At 38.9% G+C, this 22,835-nt stretch overlaps 1 protein-coding gene across 3 annotated transcripts in view; it reads left to right on the top strand.

Annotated features, from left to right (window-relative positions):
- LOC145985239 (adhesion molecule nephrin-like) overlaps positions 1-22,835 on the top strand; it is an 807,500-nt gene that overhangs the window by 651,949 nt on the left and 132,716 nt on the right. The gene's annotated exons all lie outside the window — the stretch shown is intronic.

Here is a 22,835-nt window from a genome sequence, read left to right as displayed (position 1 = left end):
TTCCTTAGCTGTTGACTTGGGTGTCTTACTGAAAAAGTCACTTGTCGTTTAGTTGCCCTAATGAAAACTTCATTCTGAACCTTCCCCATTTATTAACAACACCGCCTTACTAAAAATAAATCATTAGAAGTTCATCCCATGTTGACGTAATTGTGTGATTCTAAAACTTCAATCTGAGTCTTTCTCAATAGTTGATATGGCTGTGTTTTTGAAAGAAAATCATTGTGAACTTTTGTTAGTTTATGGCTTTATTGTTGGCATAGTCTTCTTGAAAAACTTCATTTTGTAGCCTTCTTCACTTGATGACTTCGATGATGACATAGTCTTCTTGAAAAACTTCATTTTGTAGCCTTCCTAACTTGATGACTTTATTGATAGCATAGGCTTCTTGAAATACTTCATTTTGTAACCTTTCCCACTTGATGAATTTATTGATGGCATAGTCTTCTTGAAAAGAATAATTTTGTAGCCTTCCTTACTTGCTGACTTTATTTATGGCATAGTCTTTTTGAAAAACTTCATTTTGTAGCCTTCCTCACTTTATGACTTTGTTTATGGCATAGTCTTCTTGAAAGACTTCATTTTGTAGCCTTCCTCACTTGATGACATGGTATCCTTGATGAGAATCTTCACTTATGCCTTTGTTACATTATCGAAAAACTTCAATTGAGCCTTCTGAACTGTTGACATCGATGCGAGCGGTTGTTAGAAGACGACATTTCTTTCTTAGTGAAAAAAACTAAATTTCTCAGTCTGGTTCAGTTACTGGAATCGTTGTCTTATTGATAAACTTCATGCCAAGAAACCTTCGTTTATTAAAGCAGTTTTCGTGTCGCTAAACTCCAGTTCTGTGCCCATTTGTTTTAACCAGATACTTCATCTTTAATCTTCATCGGCTGTTTGCACTCTTTTTTCGCACTGAAAAACTTCAGGGCGTTTTATTACTGTTGATTACACTATTGGTCTGTCAGCTGCATCATCAGATCACACTTACATGTTGTAAGGCAGACGTTTTGTGCTCTTGCTGTTTGGAAAATGTCGTTTCGCGAGGAGAACACCAATTTTCAATCGATTAAGCTACCGTTATGTTCAAACGTGTCCCATGCCATCACTGTTCGGTGTTGTGGATGACCAATTACACATGCATTGCCTTTCCATGCGGAGCAATTGTGTCCTTGTTTCGGATTTTAGCCTGTTGGACACAATGCAGGACACAATGCAAGAGATCGAGCCTGTGCAACCTAGTTTGCTCCCATACGTTAGACTGCGTCCAGAAGACAAAGCGTTAACATTACCTCCTAGCATAATTTATCTTAGTGTTTCATGTAAAACATACGCCAGGAGTTTTTGGCTGCTTAAGTATTCAAAAGAATTTGAGTTCAATCCGTCAGAGTTTGACGATTCTTATTGGTAAACCTGATGGTAAGAGATCTGCAGGAATGTGAAGACGAAGATGGATCTGAAGGGAACTGATTGATCTAGCCCAGGATAGGGAGACATGTAAGATACGTCATGTTACTTTTGGAATGAACCTTCGGGTTTGTTAACGTGTGTGTTTGTGTGTGTGCGTCTCTGTGTGTGTGAGAGAGAGAGAGAGAGAAAGCGAGAGGACCTTTTTGCAATCATAATTTATAGAATTCCCTTTACAAAAAATTGAGAAGATAATTTTGAAGATTGGTCGATTCCAAAAACAGTAAAAATGCCAAACATCTAACGACTGAAACACAAAAAAATTACACGCTCTTGAAACAGCATAACGAGAACAGGAAAGGGAGAGGAACACTGAGATTGAAATCAACATTTTTCAAAAAAAAAGGAGAGAGAGAAAGAGAGAGAGAGATATATAGAGAAAGGAGAAATTTATTCCCTCCCATTTCCTGCGTACGCCAAGGAAACAAAATCATTGTTTCTAATGCGTTGTTCGTTTTAAATCTGACGAAGAACAAACAGTAAATTAAATTACCACATTTGCATTCGGCACCATCTTCTTTTTTCCTCAAAACGAGCAAAACGGTAAAAAAGAAGAGAACTGACAAAATAAGCTTGGCAAACATCCGTAAGAACAACGGGTAGGTTTAATTTAATTTATGTTTCGACTTGTATTTGATGGCTGGAGCAGTGAAGCGTAGAAGGATAGAAAAGTCTAAGCACGACAATGGCAATGAACAAAAAAGGACAGAAGGTTGAAACAATTGAACAAATATAACCTTTGTCTGCGGAAATTTTATCTTGACCTGCCATTTTTTTCTTTGCTATCAGAAAAGTTCCATTAAGACAAATGCTAATAAAAACTCTGTCGTTTGCATTACACTTGACATGGAGTAAAAAAAGGATTGTTTCGAATGCAAATCAAGAAGGAAGCGGAGGATTACATGCAGAAATGGTGAGTTCGGGCCCAACGATATAGGAAGAAGGGGACAAATTTCCCGTCTTGAACTCCCCCCTGAAAGAAAGCAATGCATATCTTACGTCTCTCAAGGTATTTTTTGTCTTTCTTGGCTAAATCATCTCCTTAATTCCCCTTTCCCTCTCTTTTACTCCGGCACGTGTCGTAGTTGATAAAATATCCTATCGAAGATATTGTGTTATCGAGTGGCTATTGCTCTCCCCTTTGGTGCGAATGTTGTTGGGTGTGATCACAGGAAATGTCGGTACTGATCTAGTATCGTGAGCATATTTAGGAAATCGCCTGAAAAGAAGAGGTACCTGTTTCTATAGAACCAGAAAACAGCGGCGGTGGGAATCGATTACAGACCACAATTTACCCAATGGAAAACCCCCTGCAAAGCCTTAGCTCTCAAAGGGATGTTATGCTAGTGTATATTACTTGATTGCCTATTACGGTGCATTGTAGTTTCGTTCCAGAAAAGGAGCACGAAACACATCTTTCACAGTGTACATCCAACTATGTTTTCCTGTTTTCTCTTAATCAAAAACAAAACTTAATGCAGTTATGTTTACAGACGTTGTCGAAAAGTAGTATTTAGTTTACAGGAGTCAGTTCAATCTCCATAACAGATAAAGTATTTGGATATAGAATTGCTTAGCAAACGAATCTATAAACATTGAAAATGCTTAAAATTTGCACTGGCTGAAATTTGTTTAGCCATAAACATGAAACAGCACAGTTGCAGTAACATTACTCGTTTAACCTGCACACACTAACATGTACCATATCATTCTCCTGATCTGTAAACGTTACGTGATTTCCCCCATCCATGAAAGATATACGGTGTGTCGGAATCACCGTAATCACTTTTTATCAAACTAACTAATTTGATCCGTCGGTACATAGGCCGTAAAACATTTAATAATCCTATAAATGAAGGGAATATTTCAATTATCCGATTTCCATGACATACCTAATTCTGATATTACAGTTATAATTCAGAATTATGGCCGTAACAGTCTAAGTTGTAAAGGGATGATATGTGTTATCAGAAGCGATGGTCAAATCTAATGTGCTCTGTCATCGGGACTGTTGAAATTTAATATGTACGTGTATATTAATATTTTGTTGCCAGCAGAGACGTTGTGAAAACTATTTTGAAGTTAGCCAGAAAGTAGATATTGATCAAGTTCTCCCTTATCTCTTCCTGTTTGATCTTGCTCTTTATCTTCCCTCTTGCCTTCCTTTCTGTTTCCTTTCCTTTCCATTGCCATATTCCTTTTCATAGTTCTTTCCATCTTTTTATTAACCGATTTTCTTTTCAGTTATGTCTATGACTCGTTCTTTTTTATCTTCTACGTTGTTACCTTTCTATTCCTCATTCAGCCATTCGAGAATAATGGTTAGCACATAACTTGGAAATAAAAACTGTTTAATTTACGGCAGCTTATAGACCGCAACTGAATTTGAATTTTTGATGTTTTTTTAAGGCCGCTTTATGAACAGAGAGACTAATCTGGACTGGACCTACAGTTTAAAGTGGGATCCGAATCACTGTGCATAGTGCTTCCACCGGGTATTAAATCCTACACCCTTGATCACAAGGCGGCGACGTTACTCTTTTTTAGACCAAACCACAGGCGACAATCGATACGAAGTTTCACACTGAAGTGACACTGGCTTCTTGTAGTCAGTAAAAAATCACACTGATATGTGTTTGTATCCGTGTGTCGTATGTTGTTTCTTAATATTTCAGTCAGACGATAAAATTTTCAGCTGAAGATGTCCAGTCCATATTCATAAAATGATTGATTGATTGATTGATTTGGCGTTTTAAGTCCACTTTATGCTCAGTAAGGCTAATGCGCCTTCGGGGAGGCCCATATTCATAAAATGATTCATATATTATGACTTCAAATCTCACATATAGTTATGTCATTCTTATGAGCGGTGGCATAGAGTTAATAATAATGCTGTCTATATTTCTTTCATATAGGCACTTCTCTCGATATCTTCACGTTAGAACAAGACTTCACTCTATATTGTATATTCAACATTTGATGTACTGTGCAGAATAATTCGGAGAACGAGAGGTATGAATAGTAGCGATGGTCCTTCAGGTAAAAAATCAAAGTTATCTCGGCACTTTTGATACGTGTTCTAAAACTTCCGTAGTTCGTGACGTGAATAGTAATTAATATTCCATGCTTCTACGTAATTGAGGTGATAATTAACGTACAAAGGTTCATCATATCGAATTTATACGATGTTGCGACAGATATGCCCTGAACGGCTTCTCCATCCTGAATGACCCTCAACCCGCATACTTCAGTGTTAAGTGGGCTGTCTATCAGGAAGGATACGGTCAACAGTAACCCTTGATTTTCCTGATCGACTGAATGCTGGAAGTACGCGTCGTTTAAAAGAATTACAGGGTGGATGGAAGAGTGATGAACAATCCGAATAATTATTTGCTAGTGTTTGGAAAATGATAGGAGCAGTCATATAAGCATGGAGGAATAATGTTCACAAGCTTGAACATCGTTGAGCATACTAATATAATGCAATTATATTATAATATGAAGCAAAATTAACAAAAATATTACAGTATTTATATTTTACGTATTTAATCCTAGATAAATCTGTGGACTATTCTAAACAACCATTACCAGTTTTGTTGTTGTTATTACTATTCTTCTTATTATTATTATTTGCTCTAAGCTTGCACTTAAGCTCTTCCCATTTTCTTTCTTTCTTAATTATTAAATAAACGTTATGATCATTATTTTGCACGACATAATTTATAGGTGTTATTATATACAATTATATAATGTTAATAGTTACGTGGCTGGCAAAAATAGCCTATGTGCTCATGTGCCCATAATAGAGAGACGAATCAATCAACGCAACAAATAACCACTAATGATTTTAAATACCGAGTGTTTCATAAATTGTACTTGAGGGGTTACAAATATTTGTTGCAAGTAAAGTATTGAACTTACGTTAATGAAACCAGTCCTGAACGATCAAGGAACTCGTTTTTTTAAACTCCTACAAATGTTCAATGTATGCACCATGAGTGACACGGCACGCATCAACACGATAGTCTACTTCTTGCAACACTTGCATCAACATGGACCTGTCGATAGTGTCTATCGCTGCGATGATACGCTCTCTTGGGGCTGCGATATCACGCAGCATCGGTGAGACGAATACCCCGTCCTTGATTAAACCCCACAAAAAGAAGTCACACGGTCCTGTGATTTTGGGGACCAAAACAGTGCGAGTGATGCGGGTGATTTGACTGTCGCCTAGCAGCAGGGATATGACCTCTCAGCTTAACGAAACATGTACGCACAAACTGCTTGCGTTCCTATTGTGTAGATGCGTGCCATGTCACCCGTGGTGCATACATTGAACATTTGTAGGTGTTAAGGAAAACTATTTGCGTTCCTCGTTCGTTCTGGACTGGTTTCATTAACGAAAGTTCAATACTTCACTTCCAATAAATTTTTATAACCCCTGAATTATTGATGAATGACCTGGCATATATACTTCCATAAATAAGAATATTTTGTAAGTTTTGACCGCAGTGCGTTGTTTACGAATTCCCCATTTCAAAAACTTTACTGGTCTTCGGCATTACTTGAATTCTTTCTCTCTCTCCATCTGTGTGTGTGTGTGTGAAAACCATTAGGAACAGATAAAGTTGAAGCGAAAGACAGTGATGGGGAAGATATCTAAATTATCAAAAAGGAGGCAGACTACACAAGAGAAAATGAAATAAAAGTGTGAAACAAGATAACAATAAAGGGGAAAGAACAGTAGGATGAAAACTAGTAAAACAAATAGTTGAAAGGAGAAAGGAAGACACAGAAAATACTGAAAGAGGAATATGGGAGAAAAGAGAGAAGAGAAGAAAGTGTGTGTGCGAGTGAGAAAGTCAATAAGTGACTACATGTATCAGCGTAATATCAACATTTATGCATGCGCACCATAATGTATGAGTAAACGTCTATCCACTACCTACCTTTTCTGTCGTCGCCCCGAACCCATTGACACAGGTGCTCTGTCACCAACATAAATAAATCATGGCGCTTAATTTTTTATTAATCTAAGGCAAAAGTCTCTTTAGGTTCTTTTGTGGCGGTGCCAGGCTTTCTGGTGTTGGTGGTGCGACACATCTTTAAATAAAACTGCGGCAGTGTGCTATGCACATTCCTCTTACGGGATGCAAACAAGGAGGGTTTGTATATATTATATGCGTTTTAGCTTTCTTTTCATCACGAGATTTACCTGTAATTACATTTTGACAGAGTGGGCCATGGCCCATCAGAGCCTCGCCTTGGCGCCGCCCCTGTTTATATATCTTCTCCTCATAGTAGCGATTAACCTACTAGTTATGTGACATTTTCTGTCTTTTATTGCCATTCTGAATTTAACGAAACACAACATTGTGTTTTTTCATGGAATCAAAACGGAAATGAAAATTTTCCACGGCTTGTTGTTCTGGCCGCTTGTCCGTGATTATGAAATGGGAATATTTACACTCCCGTCCGGTTTATCAGAGTGTTAGTGTAGACCGTTATACAGTATATCCAGCCATATCATAAAAAAAATCTCATCTCAGCATTTAATGATCTCCCTCAACTTTCCTGTTGTGATATTTTCTCCCTCGTTAAATTTCAAACGATTCGTAAATTTCCAGTGGACATTTGAGATTCCTGATGATAACCGGAATGTCCGTGCTGGGTTTAGATTGACTGGCAGTTCGTTTCGTAATGGTTTTGTGTTCCATCAGTGCATAGCAGTGGTTGTTTACGCTCAGCGGGATGTACCTTGAATCGGAACTCACGTTACGAGTGGTGGATCCTTCATTTTCTCACCCACAGTGTTTGTACAGGTTTTGTACAGAGAGTTGTGAGTAGCTTCCTTGGTTGCTACGTGTTGAGTGATCTCGGCATCGAAGATTCCAAGGTTCGACTCTCGACCTGGCCATGGGTTTGGCAGTGTTACATCATCCTTGCCACTGCCGTTAGCCTAAATAGACACATAAAGCAATGCACAACAAGGAAGTTCAAACGTAAATAATAATGTGGGTCTTTTCTACGTAACGTCCTTCGAAGAGAAATATTCTGGGTAAGGGTTTCTGAAAAATGACGAGAGTTTCCTCGTGCTTTATGTCTCATATAGGGACATCAGTGCCCTATATATGTATGTATATATTGTACGAGAACGTGTTTGCCACACATTTTACGTATTATCTTAGGTGTATCATCTTCCATTAAAGTCAATGCCCAGTGAAATATGATTAAGTCCAGGGCCTCACCGATGGCGTAATGGTAACATGTCATCTTGTATTCAAGGGGTCCCGGGTTCGATACCCGGTGAAGGCACATAGCATAGTGTTTCGGATCCCATTTTAAACTGTAGGTCCAGTCCCGATTAGCCTTCCTGTGCCTAAAGTGAACTTAAATAAAAAATCAATCAATGAATTTAAGTCCTTTTCCAAATCAACTCCTGTCATATCCGTCATCTAAATAGCCCGCAATGGAATAACGACAACTCAGATGCGATATAATTGTTGTTTTAAGTCCAAAAGGCTAATATGGATTGGACCAACAGTTTAAAGTGAGATACAAACCATTGTGCCATGTGCCTCCACCGGGTATCTAACCTAGGACCCTTTGATTGCAAGGCGACTACATTACCACATCCCCTTTGGGATTCGTACAGATGCGAGTCTTCGTGTGCCACTTGCCAATGTTACCATCCATACTTTCTAAACTATTTAGTTTCTGAACTACTAATTATTTCCTTCTAACATCACGAATGTGGGGACCTCTCTGATAGTATGCTTGTAATTTGTAATCAAGTCGTCTCAGGTTCGATTCCCAGTGAAGGTATATTAACAGTGATCCAACTTTAAACTCCAGCCAAAATAAACTAAAAGCAAAGTTTGACTAGATTAGATACCAACAGTCCATAGAAATCACCCAGAGAGGCAAATGTCGTTAGGTTGTAATACTGAAGTAGGCAGGTAGCTATATACAGTCACGTAAACGTCTGGTTTGTAAAAACACCATTGACTATCAATGATATCATTACAACCTAGAAGTGGTGTCCTCGACTGTAGAACCGTGTGGTAAAAGTTGAAGTTGATCCACCAGATTGCATTTGCTGTCCTGTATTGCGAGCACAGATAACACTAAAGATGAATGATGATTAAATGAAATTAACGAAATATAATTCGCAAAGGGACAACTATGGTCTGACAGGGATTCGTATCATAAAACTTGGTGGCGAAATCTCTCAAAACGGGGGTAGAATTGACATATTTTCCTCTATTGCGCGTATGACGAAATGAACACTCAAGTACAGATATTCTGATAAACGGCAACCTTAGCCACGTTACAGACATCTTGACGGTTCATTCGACGGTCCAGAATTAGCTGAAAATGGTGCAAAGCAAATCTTTGGTACCGTACACGGTAAGTTTTTCTTACATCTTTAAGCCATTAATATAGTACATTACCCAGCAACCCCTTCCGAAGGGATGTTTGGAGCCGTGGAAACTCACTGCTTTTTTGCAGCTAACCTAGCTCAGGATGCCATTAAACTTTAAGCTTCTCCATAAGGGGACGAGAGAATAGCATTCCGGGGGAGGGCGGGGGGAGAAAAATGAGACTAGATGGCGCTGAGGTAACATTAATGGGAAGCAAAAGTGCACAGACTAACCGTACCTCGCCGGCCATACTTTTGAATATTCAATTTCGCCGCGTACGTAAATGCGGAGTGGAAAATTGGTGTGATTAAATCAAGCAAAGAAGCGTGAGGTGGTTAGAAACAAGGGATGCTGCGTCCTTTTCTTCAGATCTCCTCCCCACGCCCCCCGTGGTGGAACCGCTCCCTCGTCTTGTTCTAAAGCTCCATTCTGAAGCCACAATGGTCCCTACCCCTCCCATTTTTTTCTTTGTTCTTTCTTTTTGATAAAAATTCATCACGAGACAGGTAATGAACGTACCACAGGGGAAGGGAAAAAGTAAGAAGGGAAGAAGTTTGACCAAAAATTATTAATAATTTCCATTGAAGTTCCTTCTGGCGGAATGGGGTGGACGTAAGTTCATTTCTTGAAGATAGAGTATTAATCTAATGCCATATTAACCAGTACCAGAATATCTAGTAGCTTCAGTTTTGCAGATATTAAGTACTAGTACCATGAAAGTGTCACTCTAGTGCAATCCAGCATCCTGAAAGCCACAGTCTATCGAGTTCCAGTGCCATAAAAGCAAAAGTCTATTAAGTTCAATTACCCTGAAAGCAACAGTCTACCGAGTTCCAGTACCCTGAAAACATCAATCTAAGGAGTTTGTGTCCTGAAAGCAACAGTCTATCGAGTTTAATTTCCCTGAAAGCAACAGTCTATCGAGTTCCAGTACCCTGAAAGCACCAGTCTAGGGAGTTTTATTGTTCTGAAAGCAACAATCTAGCCAGTTCCAGTACCCTGAACGCAACATTCTACCATTGCATTGAAGGTTCCTTCTTTGATTTTCCTTAGTTTTGAATTTATTTATTTCTGTAATATTGTCACGTTGCTCCACTGAATTCTGTGTGATCCGTTCCATGCATGTTCGGCTATTTTTGACCTATCTTCTTTACCTAAAGCGCCTTGAATAACGTAGTGTGGAAAACGACCCAAGAAACTGGTTCCCGAGATGGATGAGAACATAGATTGCAGTGCGATCAATCTCGGTGCTAATTTTCTTATGAAAGTAATGCGGCTTTGTTAGTTTTTGGAATATATTATGTAGATTTGTTTGTCTTGAAAGGTGGTACTTGAATTGATGGAAACAGTTATATTTATGGAGTGATTTGCAGTCACGAAATGGCATTAATTTGGAAAGAAAAGTAAAAGTAAAATAAATAAATAGCATGCGTGCGCAACACAAGAAGAAACATCGCAATGTGATTCCGGACGTCAGGTCTTGGACTGTGTATTAGAGTTTATTTTTCTATGTTATTAGAATATAAATAGTATCCTGAGAGATATTTCATACCGAGGCGACAAACCACAAGTGTCGCTTGAAAGCGAGCAGTCGGTAATCAATGCAGCCTTTCGAACCGTAGGGACACAAGCAATTTGAATTATTTTTTCAACACTTTCAATTTCACATGAATAATGGAAAACAAGCAATCAAACTATTTTTGAAAGACAGAAAATGCTTAATAAATGCATTCCAAATATAATTCTTTTTTACATTAACATGTATAACTTTCATGCACGATATATGTTTTACATACATGCAACATGGAAATTTAGAATGCATTACAGAGAAGATTTAGAAATTGCGAACGAAGCGAGCAACAAAATTTGTGGATCCAATTTTTTTCCAGGCTGTAATCAATATTGATTTAATAGGGCGCAAATAATTTCACGAGACGCCAATGGATTCACTCTTTTACAACTTTTGTGCTTCGCCGATGGTGTAGTAGTAAGATCGTCGGCTTGTAATGAAGGGGTCCCGGGTTCGATACCCGGTGGAGGCACATGGCACAGTGGTTCGGATCCCACTTTAAACCGTAAGTCCAGTCCCGATTAGCTTTCCAGTGCGTAAAGTGGACTTAAAACTAAAAATCAATCTAACAACTTATTTTTATTTAGATCGTTCGGCGCCCAGGGCCGACTACCGCCGCCCCCTAGGTACGGTTATGAACTTGATAAGAGTAAGAAAACAGGCATTGCGAGCGAAGCTTTTATTTGCATAAAATTTGAAGTTTCTGGCGGTAATTGCCCGCTGCAGGTACACTTGGCCGTCAATGTTTGCCCCCCTAGAACTCATTTCAGTCCAAGGTTGGGGGAGGAATCTCCTCCCCCCCCCCTATGGTTGCCCCACTGACCTAGATCTGTTGTTGTAACATGCGGTTTATCGTGTTGCCTAGGTCTGCTGTTCGCATAATTAGTAGCAAACGCTTGTTAATAGACTGAAGGCACCATGTCGCTTGTCACTTAGTTGGGAACTTCCCCTGTGGCGCGTCGCTTCGGTCTGAGCACCCTTCCTTTAAGGAGCTTTCAGACCGAAGTAACAAGTAGCACGCGAATACGCGTCGTTTGCTGTTTGGACCCTCATGCGCAATGAATGCTATTTTACAGTCTGGAAGTGTCTGTGTCACTAGTCACATCAGTGTGAACATCCCGTGTCGCTTGTCCCATTGGTCTGAAAGTTTCCTTACACTCATGTCGATGGCATTAAGGACGTTTTGTGGGTTTCCCATTGTCGTTTCATGCAATCATTATTATCATCATCGCCGCGATTAGTTTAAAGCGGATGAAAAGAGACCAAAAATACAACTGCTTCAGTGTGTATATCCTTAAAACAAATGATGATGATAATAATAATAATAACGAACCTAATTCATACACAAGAATTTATTTACCAAGAGCATTTGACGCGTATATTTTGTCCCGTATTGTATTATTAATGAAAGTAACGATAACAGGACGTGGTCGACTGTATAGAATGTTCGTTAGTATCTTCGCTACCACTGTACTAAATATCATATCAATTATCACGTTCATAGAAATGCTTCATGTAAAAGAATCATACGTTGCAGCGGAAACTCCATTTACCATTATAAGCAGACGAATACCAAGCACCGAGACCAACACCAGCGCCTCTATCGGTATCATATTCCAGTGGAACCAGCCAGAGAGGCCAGAACCGTTCCGTTTTCCACACTACGTTATTCAAGACGCTGTAGTTTTACCCTTGCGTGTGTGCTGCTTGTGTTCATCTATTCTGTAGGGGATTCTACTATGTAACCCGTCCACATTCACATGTCACGGACGTTGAGAGAACAATTTATATTGTGTTGATCTTTTATTTTGTAGGATTATCAGCCCACCACCTCCCAAATTTGTCTTTATTACTGTGGAAGTTTCTGAGATGCTCATGGTTGTCTCGCACGGATAAACAGGACTGTTCCATCAGGGTACTTTTTAGAGCTTTGTTGATTAGTGCACTAAATACTGATTGAACTACTTCTGTACTTAATGTTCGCCTGACTTTTGCAGTTACCAGTTTGTAGCGCGCATTCATTACCACCAAGTATGAGAGATTACCGATTTTTTATCCATCTCCAGCTACAAAAATAGCTCCTGTGCTCCTGGCCTAATGTAAAAAATAGGGGTGAAAAAAAAAGCATCAGCCACCAATCTCTCTAGCAACGATATTCGTAACGAGCATTTCTGCGGGTGACGAAGATGAAGCGAGTGGGCATTTCTACATCCACACTTTCTCTCCCTCGCTCTTTCTCCAACTTTGGATATGACGTACAACTGCATTTAGCTGCTAAGGCTTCTCCCACTTGTGACGGAAGTGCGCAGGGTAGAGTAAAGTAGATGCGGACACAGAAAAGAGAGTGGCAAGTTGAGAAAGAGAGAGAGAGAGAGAGCTGGGAGAAAGAAGCTGCCTTGGAAACGGTACGACGACATTCGTCTGCAATGAAATATAGGTAGCCGTAATGAACTCAACACTCATAACCTTCTCCCGGCTGATTTATATCTCGGCTAGAAGAAGCAGAAAAGGGCTGCAAAGAAAGGCGGATGAATACAAAATTCGAGAGAGAAAGAATGGAGCGTACTTCGCCTTCAGCGGTGGAGGAGGAACTAAAGATACAAGGAGGTTTTATATCGCGGTTTTATAGTGCGGAGTTACACGAGATCCTTTCCCCAATCTCTTTCAGGATTGTCGTTGCGACTATTAATAGCCATTTCTGAGCGTATTGTGAGATTTTTGTATGGTATGTCTCATTCATCCTTATAATGAACCTCCATGTGGGTCCATATGCATGAGTGGAATGGTAAGCAGTTTTTTTTATTTATTATGAAAAAATATTTTAGCAAGTACCATACACATATGAATTTCATGAACACTTAACCCAGATCTGCAAAATAATTCGCTAAGGTTATTTTCAGGCATGCTTACTTGTAGAATACAGCCTAGCAAAGATTTCCTCACATAATTACTTGCCAAGATTTCAGCTAACATTTGAATTCATGAGGTTAATACAATCTGAATAAGATATGAACATTTTATTTTTCTTCTATTTATATCGCATTGTTTATACTTTAAGTTCCTTTCGGATATGCGGTTGAAAGCCTAATTTTCTTTAAATTTTTCTTTCAAAATCTTCATTCGATGTTCCCACTTTGTTAAGTTTCATTGGGTGCATTTATTTTGTTCAAGAATTCATTTTGTATGATTAACTTCATTGAAAGTTTTCAATTGTTACGTTTATTAAGTTCCGAGTTCTAATTTATTTCCCTGGTTTTGTTGGATATTTCATTTGAGGCATTTTTTTCGTTGCTAGTTTTTTGCATGCATTTATTTGTTCAGTCTTCCTTTTACGTCTTCATCTTGTTGAAAATTTCATTACATTTAAAGTTTTATTTGACGTAATGATGGTTTATTTGAGGTATTTATTTAGTTTAGAGTTTCATTTCCTGCACTAATTTTCTTGCTTGTTTTATTATATGTCATATTTTTGTTGACATTTTTATTTGAGGCATTAATAGCATTCAGATATTTTATTTGAGGTATTTATTTCGTTGAAATTTTCATTTCATGCGTTAATTTTGCTAGATAATTTCTTGGAAAGACTATTTGGTGCATTCAGTTTGTCAAACGTTCATCATCCAAATTTCCCAATGTCTCTAACGGTTATCTTTGCTTGTTATCAAAATCCAAATTAATACATCTGTTCACACTTCTATTTGTTCAATTTTGTATTTGATCTACGGAGATTTGCGAGAGACTGAATTCGCATTCGCTTTATTCCAGGACGTCTCACAGCATCTGCGCATGGCTTAAGATCCCGCACGTGCTGGATGACGTCACTAGAATGTCCAGAAAACCCGGAGGCAGATTAGGCACACTGAACTTTGCTAACTGCAAGCAAAAGAGGCTCTGCCAGATTTTTCAAACCACCCTCGTAGGTAATAAGGATCTTCAGCTGCTGCGGTTTTCATGGCTAAGGGAGCAAGCGAGCGGGGTTTGAAGCTCAGGGGCGGGAGAACAGGGAAGGGTCGAGGGTGGGGGACAAAGCTGTCGCAATCCTCTAGGTCGCTGGGCGCACTACAAACCCACCGGAGACGCTCTTTAGGCCACGGTCGGCGCAAAACAAGAGAATGCCATCAGTCTTCCCGGAATCCGAATTCGCTTCCTCTGCGAGTATGGTGGTACGCGCACGGGATCATGGGAAAAGTAGCTGGAGGTTCTCGCGGGCGGGTGGGGAAGAGCGGTGAGAATGTGAAAGATGCTCTGCGGTGATCGGTAACTCCCAAAGTAGTGCAGATGTACTTGCTCTTATTTTTTCCCCTCTCTTGTCTCCATCTACCAGCATGCTCCGCGTTCTAGCCGCAATCTTCCCCAGAGGAAAGTAAACACAAACAAACATCTTGGAGAAGAGGTCTTAGCTCAAGTGGTACTTTCTCCATCTCTCTCTGCTTTCTCCTAATTGGAGAAAGAGGGAGGGATTTAACTCCCTTTCTTTCTTTGATGACTTCAACTCGTGCTGTGTCATCAACGGAACGGAATTAACTATCCCTTTAATATGAACCGAGTCTGAAGTTTGGCTCAAGATTAGGATAAACTTGTAGAAATCAAAGCAAGAAAATAAGCGATAAAAATTGATTACATCTCATGAGAGATAGCATCTCAATAGTTTTTGTTTGTAATCTAGATTATCATTAACCAGTTCTCATTGCCGAATGTATCTAATTGTTTAAATGCATGTTTTAAGTTTCCAAGGTGTATTTCGAGAATTGAAGTTTTACATTTTATATATGCAGTTGCTACATTTAGCAAATATACTCCACACTTTTGGCGACTAGACAGCGGCCGCATTTGATGGACAGAACGGGGTCTAAACCGACCAATAGAGGGAGCATTAAAATTGTGGTGGTGTGATATGTTTACGACTGTTGGTACTACGGGAGAATATTGAAGATCAAATGCACACACAGAAGATACCAAAGGCAGATGTTTGTAGATTTACCCATAGGAAGATGTGTTTTGGCCACAGAAAATACAAGATAGTAGGCCACATTCTGTGACATGAAGGAATAATGAATTGTAATTGAAGGAAGAACGGAAGGGAAGATACAAAGTGGTAGACCCAGGATGGAGTAGTCTGTATCAGATCAGTAGGTAAAAATGTGAGTTGCGCAATGTGCGGAGAAATAGAGAAATTAGTGGAAGACGGAATCAAATGGAGAAATAGAAGAAAGTAAGAACAACAGGATATACGAAGTCAAGGGAAATGAGGAACAAAGACAAAAGAAGAGAAGAGGGAAATGGGAAGTGAGCTTGGGAATGGTGTGGGAGGTAGAAAGGTGGAAAATATTCGAATGGCTAAAAAGAGCTTGAGCAAACACTCAGGGCTGAGCACTTAAGATAAGTAGAAGATATATCTAGTGGACGTGACTTAGAGAAGCAGTCGTGTAGTTGGACGTCTGTTGCGAAGTATTACTTCGGTGGTCGAATCGGTATGGCGTCTGACTGCCAGACTGGAGGCCCGAGTTCGAGTCCCTGGGTGGGCGATTTCAGGTGGGAATGTTTCAGCAATGTCCCTACGGATCTGGAGTTCACCCAGCTTCAAATTAATGGGCACTTTGCTGGAAGGGAGATATAAGGGCTGGAGCTGTGAATGTGTGAACCAAATCTTTACTTCTTACTTGTATTTTGCATGTTATTTGCATGTCGGCAATTAGTTTTTATTAATTGGAGCATATTTTGGTGACCATGTTTTCAAATTTGGCGACTGGATTTACGCTAAATAGCGCCTAAGCTTCAGTTTCGAGCACTGCCTTTACACCGAAAAAAAAAACCGTCGTGGTAAAATGACTGTCCTGTAGTGTAATACACCCTCGAACCGGTTAACGCTAAAAACTCGAAGGAAGAGACAATAGTTTATTAGCAAGAGCTAAGCTATTCTTTCCCGTTGGTTTATTTTCCAACTCCCGGTAGGCGCCGCCGTTACGATGTTCCCTCTAACATCCGATATGGTTCCGGTCAAATATTTCAGGGTGGAAATTGCTCCGCAGACACGACCCAGCTACTCGGAGATTAATTCCCCGAGCCAAGAAAAGAAATCTCGCAGCCACTTCACCCCCCAGAACCCTTCTCAAAGTCACTGGTTCACCGTCTCTTTCCCTCCTTGCGTCAGTTTGGAGAATTGATGGAGAATATGGAGAGGGGAACAAAGGAGTAACTGCACCATGTTTCATCTCACACATGGAGCAATAATGGCCGCAATAAAACTTCGCTTCTCCCAAGAAATGGCCGATGGGTGAAGGAGGCAGAGAGGGGGTGGGAAAAAACTGTCCCTCCGCTAAAATCTGCTGGATCCATTTGCGAAGCTAAACATCGGTCCCGTATCCTTATCTTTGGAAGAGGATTTGTTACTGCTCTCTGCATGATGTATGTTGTCCGCTGAGTGGCACTCCACCAATAGCTTCCAGATGGGATGATACTATGTCATCTTTTCTCGCATGAATATATATCAAGGAATGGCGTTTCGCGATTGAGGGCGCTGATCCTGCCGTTCGTTGTGAACAGATCTGACTGGGATGAAAGACTGGTGCACGCTCTTTTAACATTCAGAGAATCTATGTTGGAACTAGAGTAGCAGGTTCCATTCGGAAACGGCTGAGCGCCTTGTACAGCGAACGCCAAGTCCACCACTAGATGGCAGCACGTGTTAGAGTAAAATGACATGGTTTCATTGTATTTGGATCGGTCAAGATCAACGATCCTGTGATTAAACATCAGATCAACCGATGGCAATGATTGTCGTGGTCCAATGAATGCTGAAAGAAACTGGATGATTTTTTTTATGGCGAAGTAACAATTCGAATTCGAGAGATGCTTTGTTCATATCACTCTGGTGTGAACAAAGTTGAATATAATATAATGCCTTTGAATACAATATAATATAAATCAACTGAGATAATACGATAACATACCTTAGTGTTCTTTTCTCGTGACGTAATTTCGAGATGTTTCACGTTCATTCCAGCACTATGAACAACTGATATAGTCGCAGTATTAATTTGTTGATTTGCATTATTATTTTATTATGCACAACGATATTGGTATCACTTTTTGTGTTTTGGCCGACCTCCGATGTAGAGTGGTTAGCACAGGTGAACACTACGATGCTAGGTTATATTGTTTTCAGTGCTCCCCCACCCTTCTCTCTCTCTCCCTCTAAATATATATATATGTGTGGTGTGTGTGTGTGTGTGTGTAATTAATTAAAATTTTCGTCATCTTTCCGCGAACAGTCAATTTGATGTCCACTCATATCCACACTCATATTCTTAACTTCCGATTTATTTTCAATATAAATACACCATCCATTATATATATAAAAATGGATGTATGTTTATATGTATGTTTGTTCCGGCATATCTCTCGAACGCCTGGAACAATTTCAACCAAACTAGGTACACATATCACTTACAATCTGGAAAGAAATACTGTGGGGGTAAGACACCCCTGGCACCCCTAGGGGTGGGATGGGAACATAAAATAGTATTCTTTTGCGTGACATTTTCGTGTGTCATATCCTGCAAGTTATGCTTCCCGCTACACAGCACGGTGAATTTGGTTGCCTACACAGTAGGTGCGAAATTGCCATAGTTTTCGGGGTCGCTAAGATGAATAGTAACACTCCCAATGCCGTTCAACTCCCAAGTTCATTTTACACTATAGTTAAAATTCATTATTTTACAGTCTAATAGTAGATTGGGATAAATAAATACCTGGGCAACGCCGGTTAATCAGCTATTATATGATAATATAGAATATTCTATAAATCATGACAATTTTCGTTAGACATATTTTTGTTGTATAGACATTTTTTACTGCATACCAAAGGGCATCAAGGCATTACTTGTATTAACAATGAACTAGATGAAATATTGTACGGCTTAATTGTAACTCTATTAAGATAATATATAATAATTATAATTGGTGCCCTAGGTTCGAACCCCTGATTGGGCATGGAGGTTCTTTGTGAGTGTCTCATCGCTATATCTCATCCACGTCGTAGCGATTAGCCCAAACTGGCTGAGAAGCGACTTAAAATAACCTAATTCTTGTGTTCAGTGCTTCTCTACACCCGAGGGGACTGTATATTAATTTCCAAACACGAGAAAGATATTGTTCAACGTCATTATTTTCCCTTAAAATTAGCGCCAGACAGCGATTCAACCTCTGGAGATACTAATGTCGCCACCTGCATCCGTGGCAGCTCGAATTTATGCCAAATGTAAGTGCAAGGAATGTAATTTTTGCTGACATGTGCTTCCATCTAGTTGAAGAAGAAGAGTTACTGTGTATGTCCCGATGCAGTGTAGCCATTACGAAAGTAGATTATTTTTCTGGTTGATCGTAGAGCGTATATGTGTGCATTATTATGATGGAGGTGACGCAGAAATTCTCAAAAAAGAAATGTATGTTCGGAAACAAACAATTAGTAGTTCTCAAGGTTCAGTTATTTTGCATATAAGCATGGAAGTTTGTTCAAATTGCTTCTACAGGGAACTATATTATGTACTTCCAAATGCGCAAGGTGAAACATCTCCATGGCGGTGTGGTTAGCGCTACGACGCCAGGGGTTCCGAGTTCAAATCCTGGCCTGAACATTGGTGTTCTTTCTGAGTGTCCCTTAATCAATTTCATTATCATAACTCATCCTCATCGTCGAGATTATCCAAAAGGGGCAGAATTGTGAAGTAAATTAACCAAATAAATTAATCAATACAAAACATTACTAATGGTGAGAGACTCTTTACATTTACGGGCCGGGCCGATGGCGGAGTGGTATCGTCATCGCCTTGTATTCTAGGGGTCCCAGGTTCGATATCCAGTGGAGGAAAATTGCATAGTGTTTCGAATACCACTTAAAACTGTCCCGATTAGCCTATCTGTGCATAAAGTGGACTTGAAACGACAAACTTTCTTCTCTCTTTACAAAACAAGCAGAATTTTGTATTTTTCTCACAAAATATATATAAAAAAAACATTGTAATTGACTAGAGCTATTACGAGTGATGTGCTCACTGCTCCTGACGCGAAACTAAACAGTCAAATATTTAAGCGACAGTTCATATGTGTCTTACTTTTCCTGAGAAGACCAGCATCTTTTCTTACGAAGAACCTCGCGGTTCCAAATCTTCGCTCTGGAGAAACAGAAGTATTGATAAAGAAAGGGGTGAAAGAAAGGGTGGAGAAAGAAAGCAAGGGGAGAAGATGAGCAGGAGTCGAGCCAAGGGGCGCGTTTATCCTCCCCTTCCCCGCCCTTCTCGCCACTACCGTGTGATTCACGCCGAGTCAAGAGATGCAACGCATTAAGCTCCGGTCGCCTCCGGCTTATTTCTCTTATCTCCTTGTCGAGGCCCACCGAACCGTCTTCCCAGAAATTGGTTTCCTTTTAATTTAGCGTGGAAGGGCATTAATTAAAGATGGCGGCTTTCTTTAACTCCCCATCTCCTTCCTCTTTTAAACGAATTCGTTTGTTTTTCCTTCGCTCTGCCTTTCTTGCTCTCTTCGTTCTTTCTGGTGTCAATAGGGAAACAGTTGGCTGCAATTCTTGATCGTATCTTGGAGATCGTGGTATACATCTATACGAGACAACCAACCAACTACTTTTCCCTATATCTTTCTATTTATCTATTTACCAGTTAGTTGAAATTTACTTTTAAAAGTAATTTTGTTACAGTTACTAGTTTTGAAATGTAACTCAGTTACAGGTACTAACGTTGAAATGTAACTCAGTTATAGTTATTCTCTCTAAAGTGTAACTCAGCTACAGTTACTCTTTCTGAATTTTATAGCAGTTACAGTTATTCATTTTAATATGTAACTCAGTTGCACTTACTCATTTTGAAATGTAACTCATCTAAAGTTACTCATTTTGAAATGTAACTCATCTAAAGTTGCTCATTTTATAATTTAAACCCAGTTCCAATTGCCCTTTTTGAAATTTAACTCTGTTACAGTTACTCATTTTGAAATGTAACTCAATTTCAATTTCTACTTTCGAAATGTAACTGTGTTATAATTACTCATTCTAAAATATAACTAAGTTGTATTTTCCACTTTTCAAATCTAACTCAGTTACAGTTACTTATTTTAAAATGTAGCTCAGTTACAGTCATTCATTTTAAAAAGTAACACAGTAACTTTTGTTCATTTTAAAATGTAACTCAGTCACAGTTACTCATTTTAAAATGTAACTCAGTCACAGTTACTCATTTTAAAATGTAACACAGTTACAGTTACTCATTTTAAAATGTAACTTAGTCACAGTTATTCATTTTGAAATGTAACACAGTTACAGCTAATTTAAAATGTAACACAGTTACACATTGTAAAATGTAACCCAGTTCCAGTTACCCATTTCGAAATGTAACTCAGTCATACTTGACATTACTTTAAAATGTAATTGAAGTTGCCTATACAGTTACATTGTTCTTCATAATCTACAACTCCTAGATTTTGTTGCATGCATTCAGTTTCTTATCTTTCATTTATTTTTGTTTTCTTACTTTCCATTTTGTTTCTTTTTTTATTTTCTACATTCCAGTCGTTTTCATTCACTTGCTTAGGTTTTCTTTCTTTCCCGTTCGATATCTTATGTATTCTTTCTCTATTTTCGTTTCATTTAATGTATATTCGATTCCTACAATTTCTCCCCTTTCATCTTACTCCGTAGAACACACACATACACACACACACACACACACACACACACACACACACACGTATATATATATATATATATAAATATATATATATATATAATTATATCGGTATATCTGTAATCTCCTTTTTTCCCAGCTGATCCTCATTGACGCTCCTCTCCTCTGTCTATCTAGAGTAGATACATACATCTTTGAAGGTTTATCAGTCGACACCAAAAGGCGCAACACTTTTGATACTCATCGACCACCAACATACATAAATAGTTACGCATTGTACTTAATTCACTTTTTTAAAAAAGCAGGTCACAAATTCCAATTCATTCGATCACCACACAACTTAACTCATTATGTCAGGCCATACATTATAGTGTCAAGAACCAATTCCCTCTCCCTCCCTCACAAACACATGTGGAGAATACGTGCTCTAAATGCATTATTTGTGTGTATTGCCTAACTAAAAAACGGGGGAGTAAAATAAGAAAAGCTAGTGAAAAATGTTCGATTTTTCTTATCTAACAAGCTATAAATTGAGTTTTCGAACGTAATTTTGATTTGTGGGGCATAGATTTTAATCGGCTGTCGAAAGTTAAAATTTATCTTTCCTTCTTCCAGGAACTGAAGGGGAAGTATGTTTTCCCCCCTCTTCAGGGTCCCTTCTTTCCCCTGGCCGTTTGAACATGTGAGCAGAACTCTTGCGAAGTGGCCATTTCACACAAGACGGAGTTTGGGGGGCAGTAGTTTAAAGCCTTAGGCATTCTGCATACGTAGTAGCTACAGGAGTTTTGAACTCCTCTGAAGTTACCTGCCGCATTTGTAGGGATGTGCTTCCCGTGGCGATATCCTTTCGCATCCTGTGAGGATCAGTGAAATGTTCTGTAAGAGTTTTGTTTAGTGTAACAATAGAAGAGCATGCCATTGTAATTCGATTGTGAAAACGAGCAGTCAAAAACATCTGAGTGAGCCCTTGGGTTAACTTCGACGATGTAACAGAGTGATTATAATGTGGAGGTTGTACTAAACGTTATGAGCTTATGACAAAGATTTATGTTTACTCTATCCCTATAGGTATTCGTTCACTTTCCCTTTAATTGCTTTAATTTCATCTCTTGTATTTTTGTTTCTTTTCGTTCATTTGCTCTCCTTTCCCATTCATCATCTTTCCTTATTTTCTTTCCTCACTTCCCTTTTTTTCTTTTTCTCCCTTCGCCAGCTTCCCTCTTTTCTTTCTTTATTTTCTCTCGTTTCATTTTCTTTCTTTCTTTTCATTTCTTTTCTTTCTTTTATTTCCTTTCTTTTTATTTCCTTTCCGTTCTTTTTCTTTGTTTTTCTTTCTTTCCTTCTTTTCTTTCATTTCTTTCTTTTCTTTATTTTTCCTTTTCATGTTTTCCTTTGTTTTACATTATTTCCTTCTTTTTTCTTTACTTTATCTTTTGTTTCCGTTTACTTTCATGGTTAATCTCTTTTTCGTCTCCGTTTATTTCTTATTTACTCATCTGTCCATTACCTTCCCTTTTTTATACTCTTCTCATTTACCTTCTTTAATTTGTTTACTTTTGTTCTTTCCTTTTTGTCTCGTGTCTTCTCTTTAGGCTTCTTCTTTTTCCTTTATTTTTCTTTTCCTCTTCATATCTATCAAATAGATGCTATTTGTACTGTTTTTACTTAGAAAGAATT

The sequence above is a fragment of the Lepisma saccharinum genome, chromosome 3 (genome assembly GCF_977018435.1).
Source record: "Lepisma saccharinum chromosome 3, izLepSacc3.1, whole genome shotgun sequence".
NCBI lineage: Eukaryota > Metazoa > Arthropoda > Insecta > Zygentoma > Lepismatidae > Lepisma > Lepisma saccharinum.
Note: the sequence above shows the minus strand (reverse complement) of the source record. Positions and strands in the feature narration are given on the sequence as shown.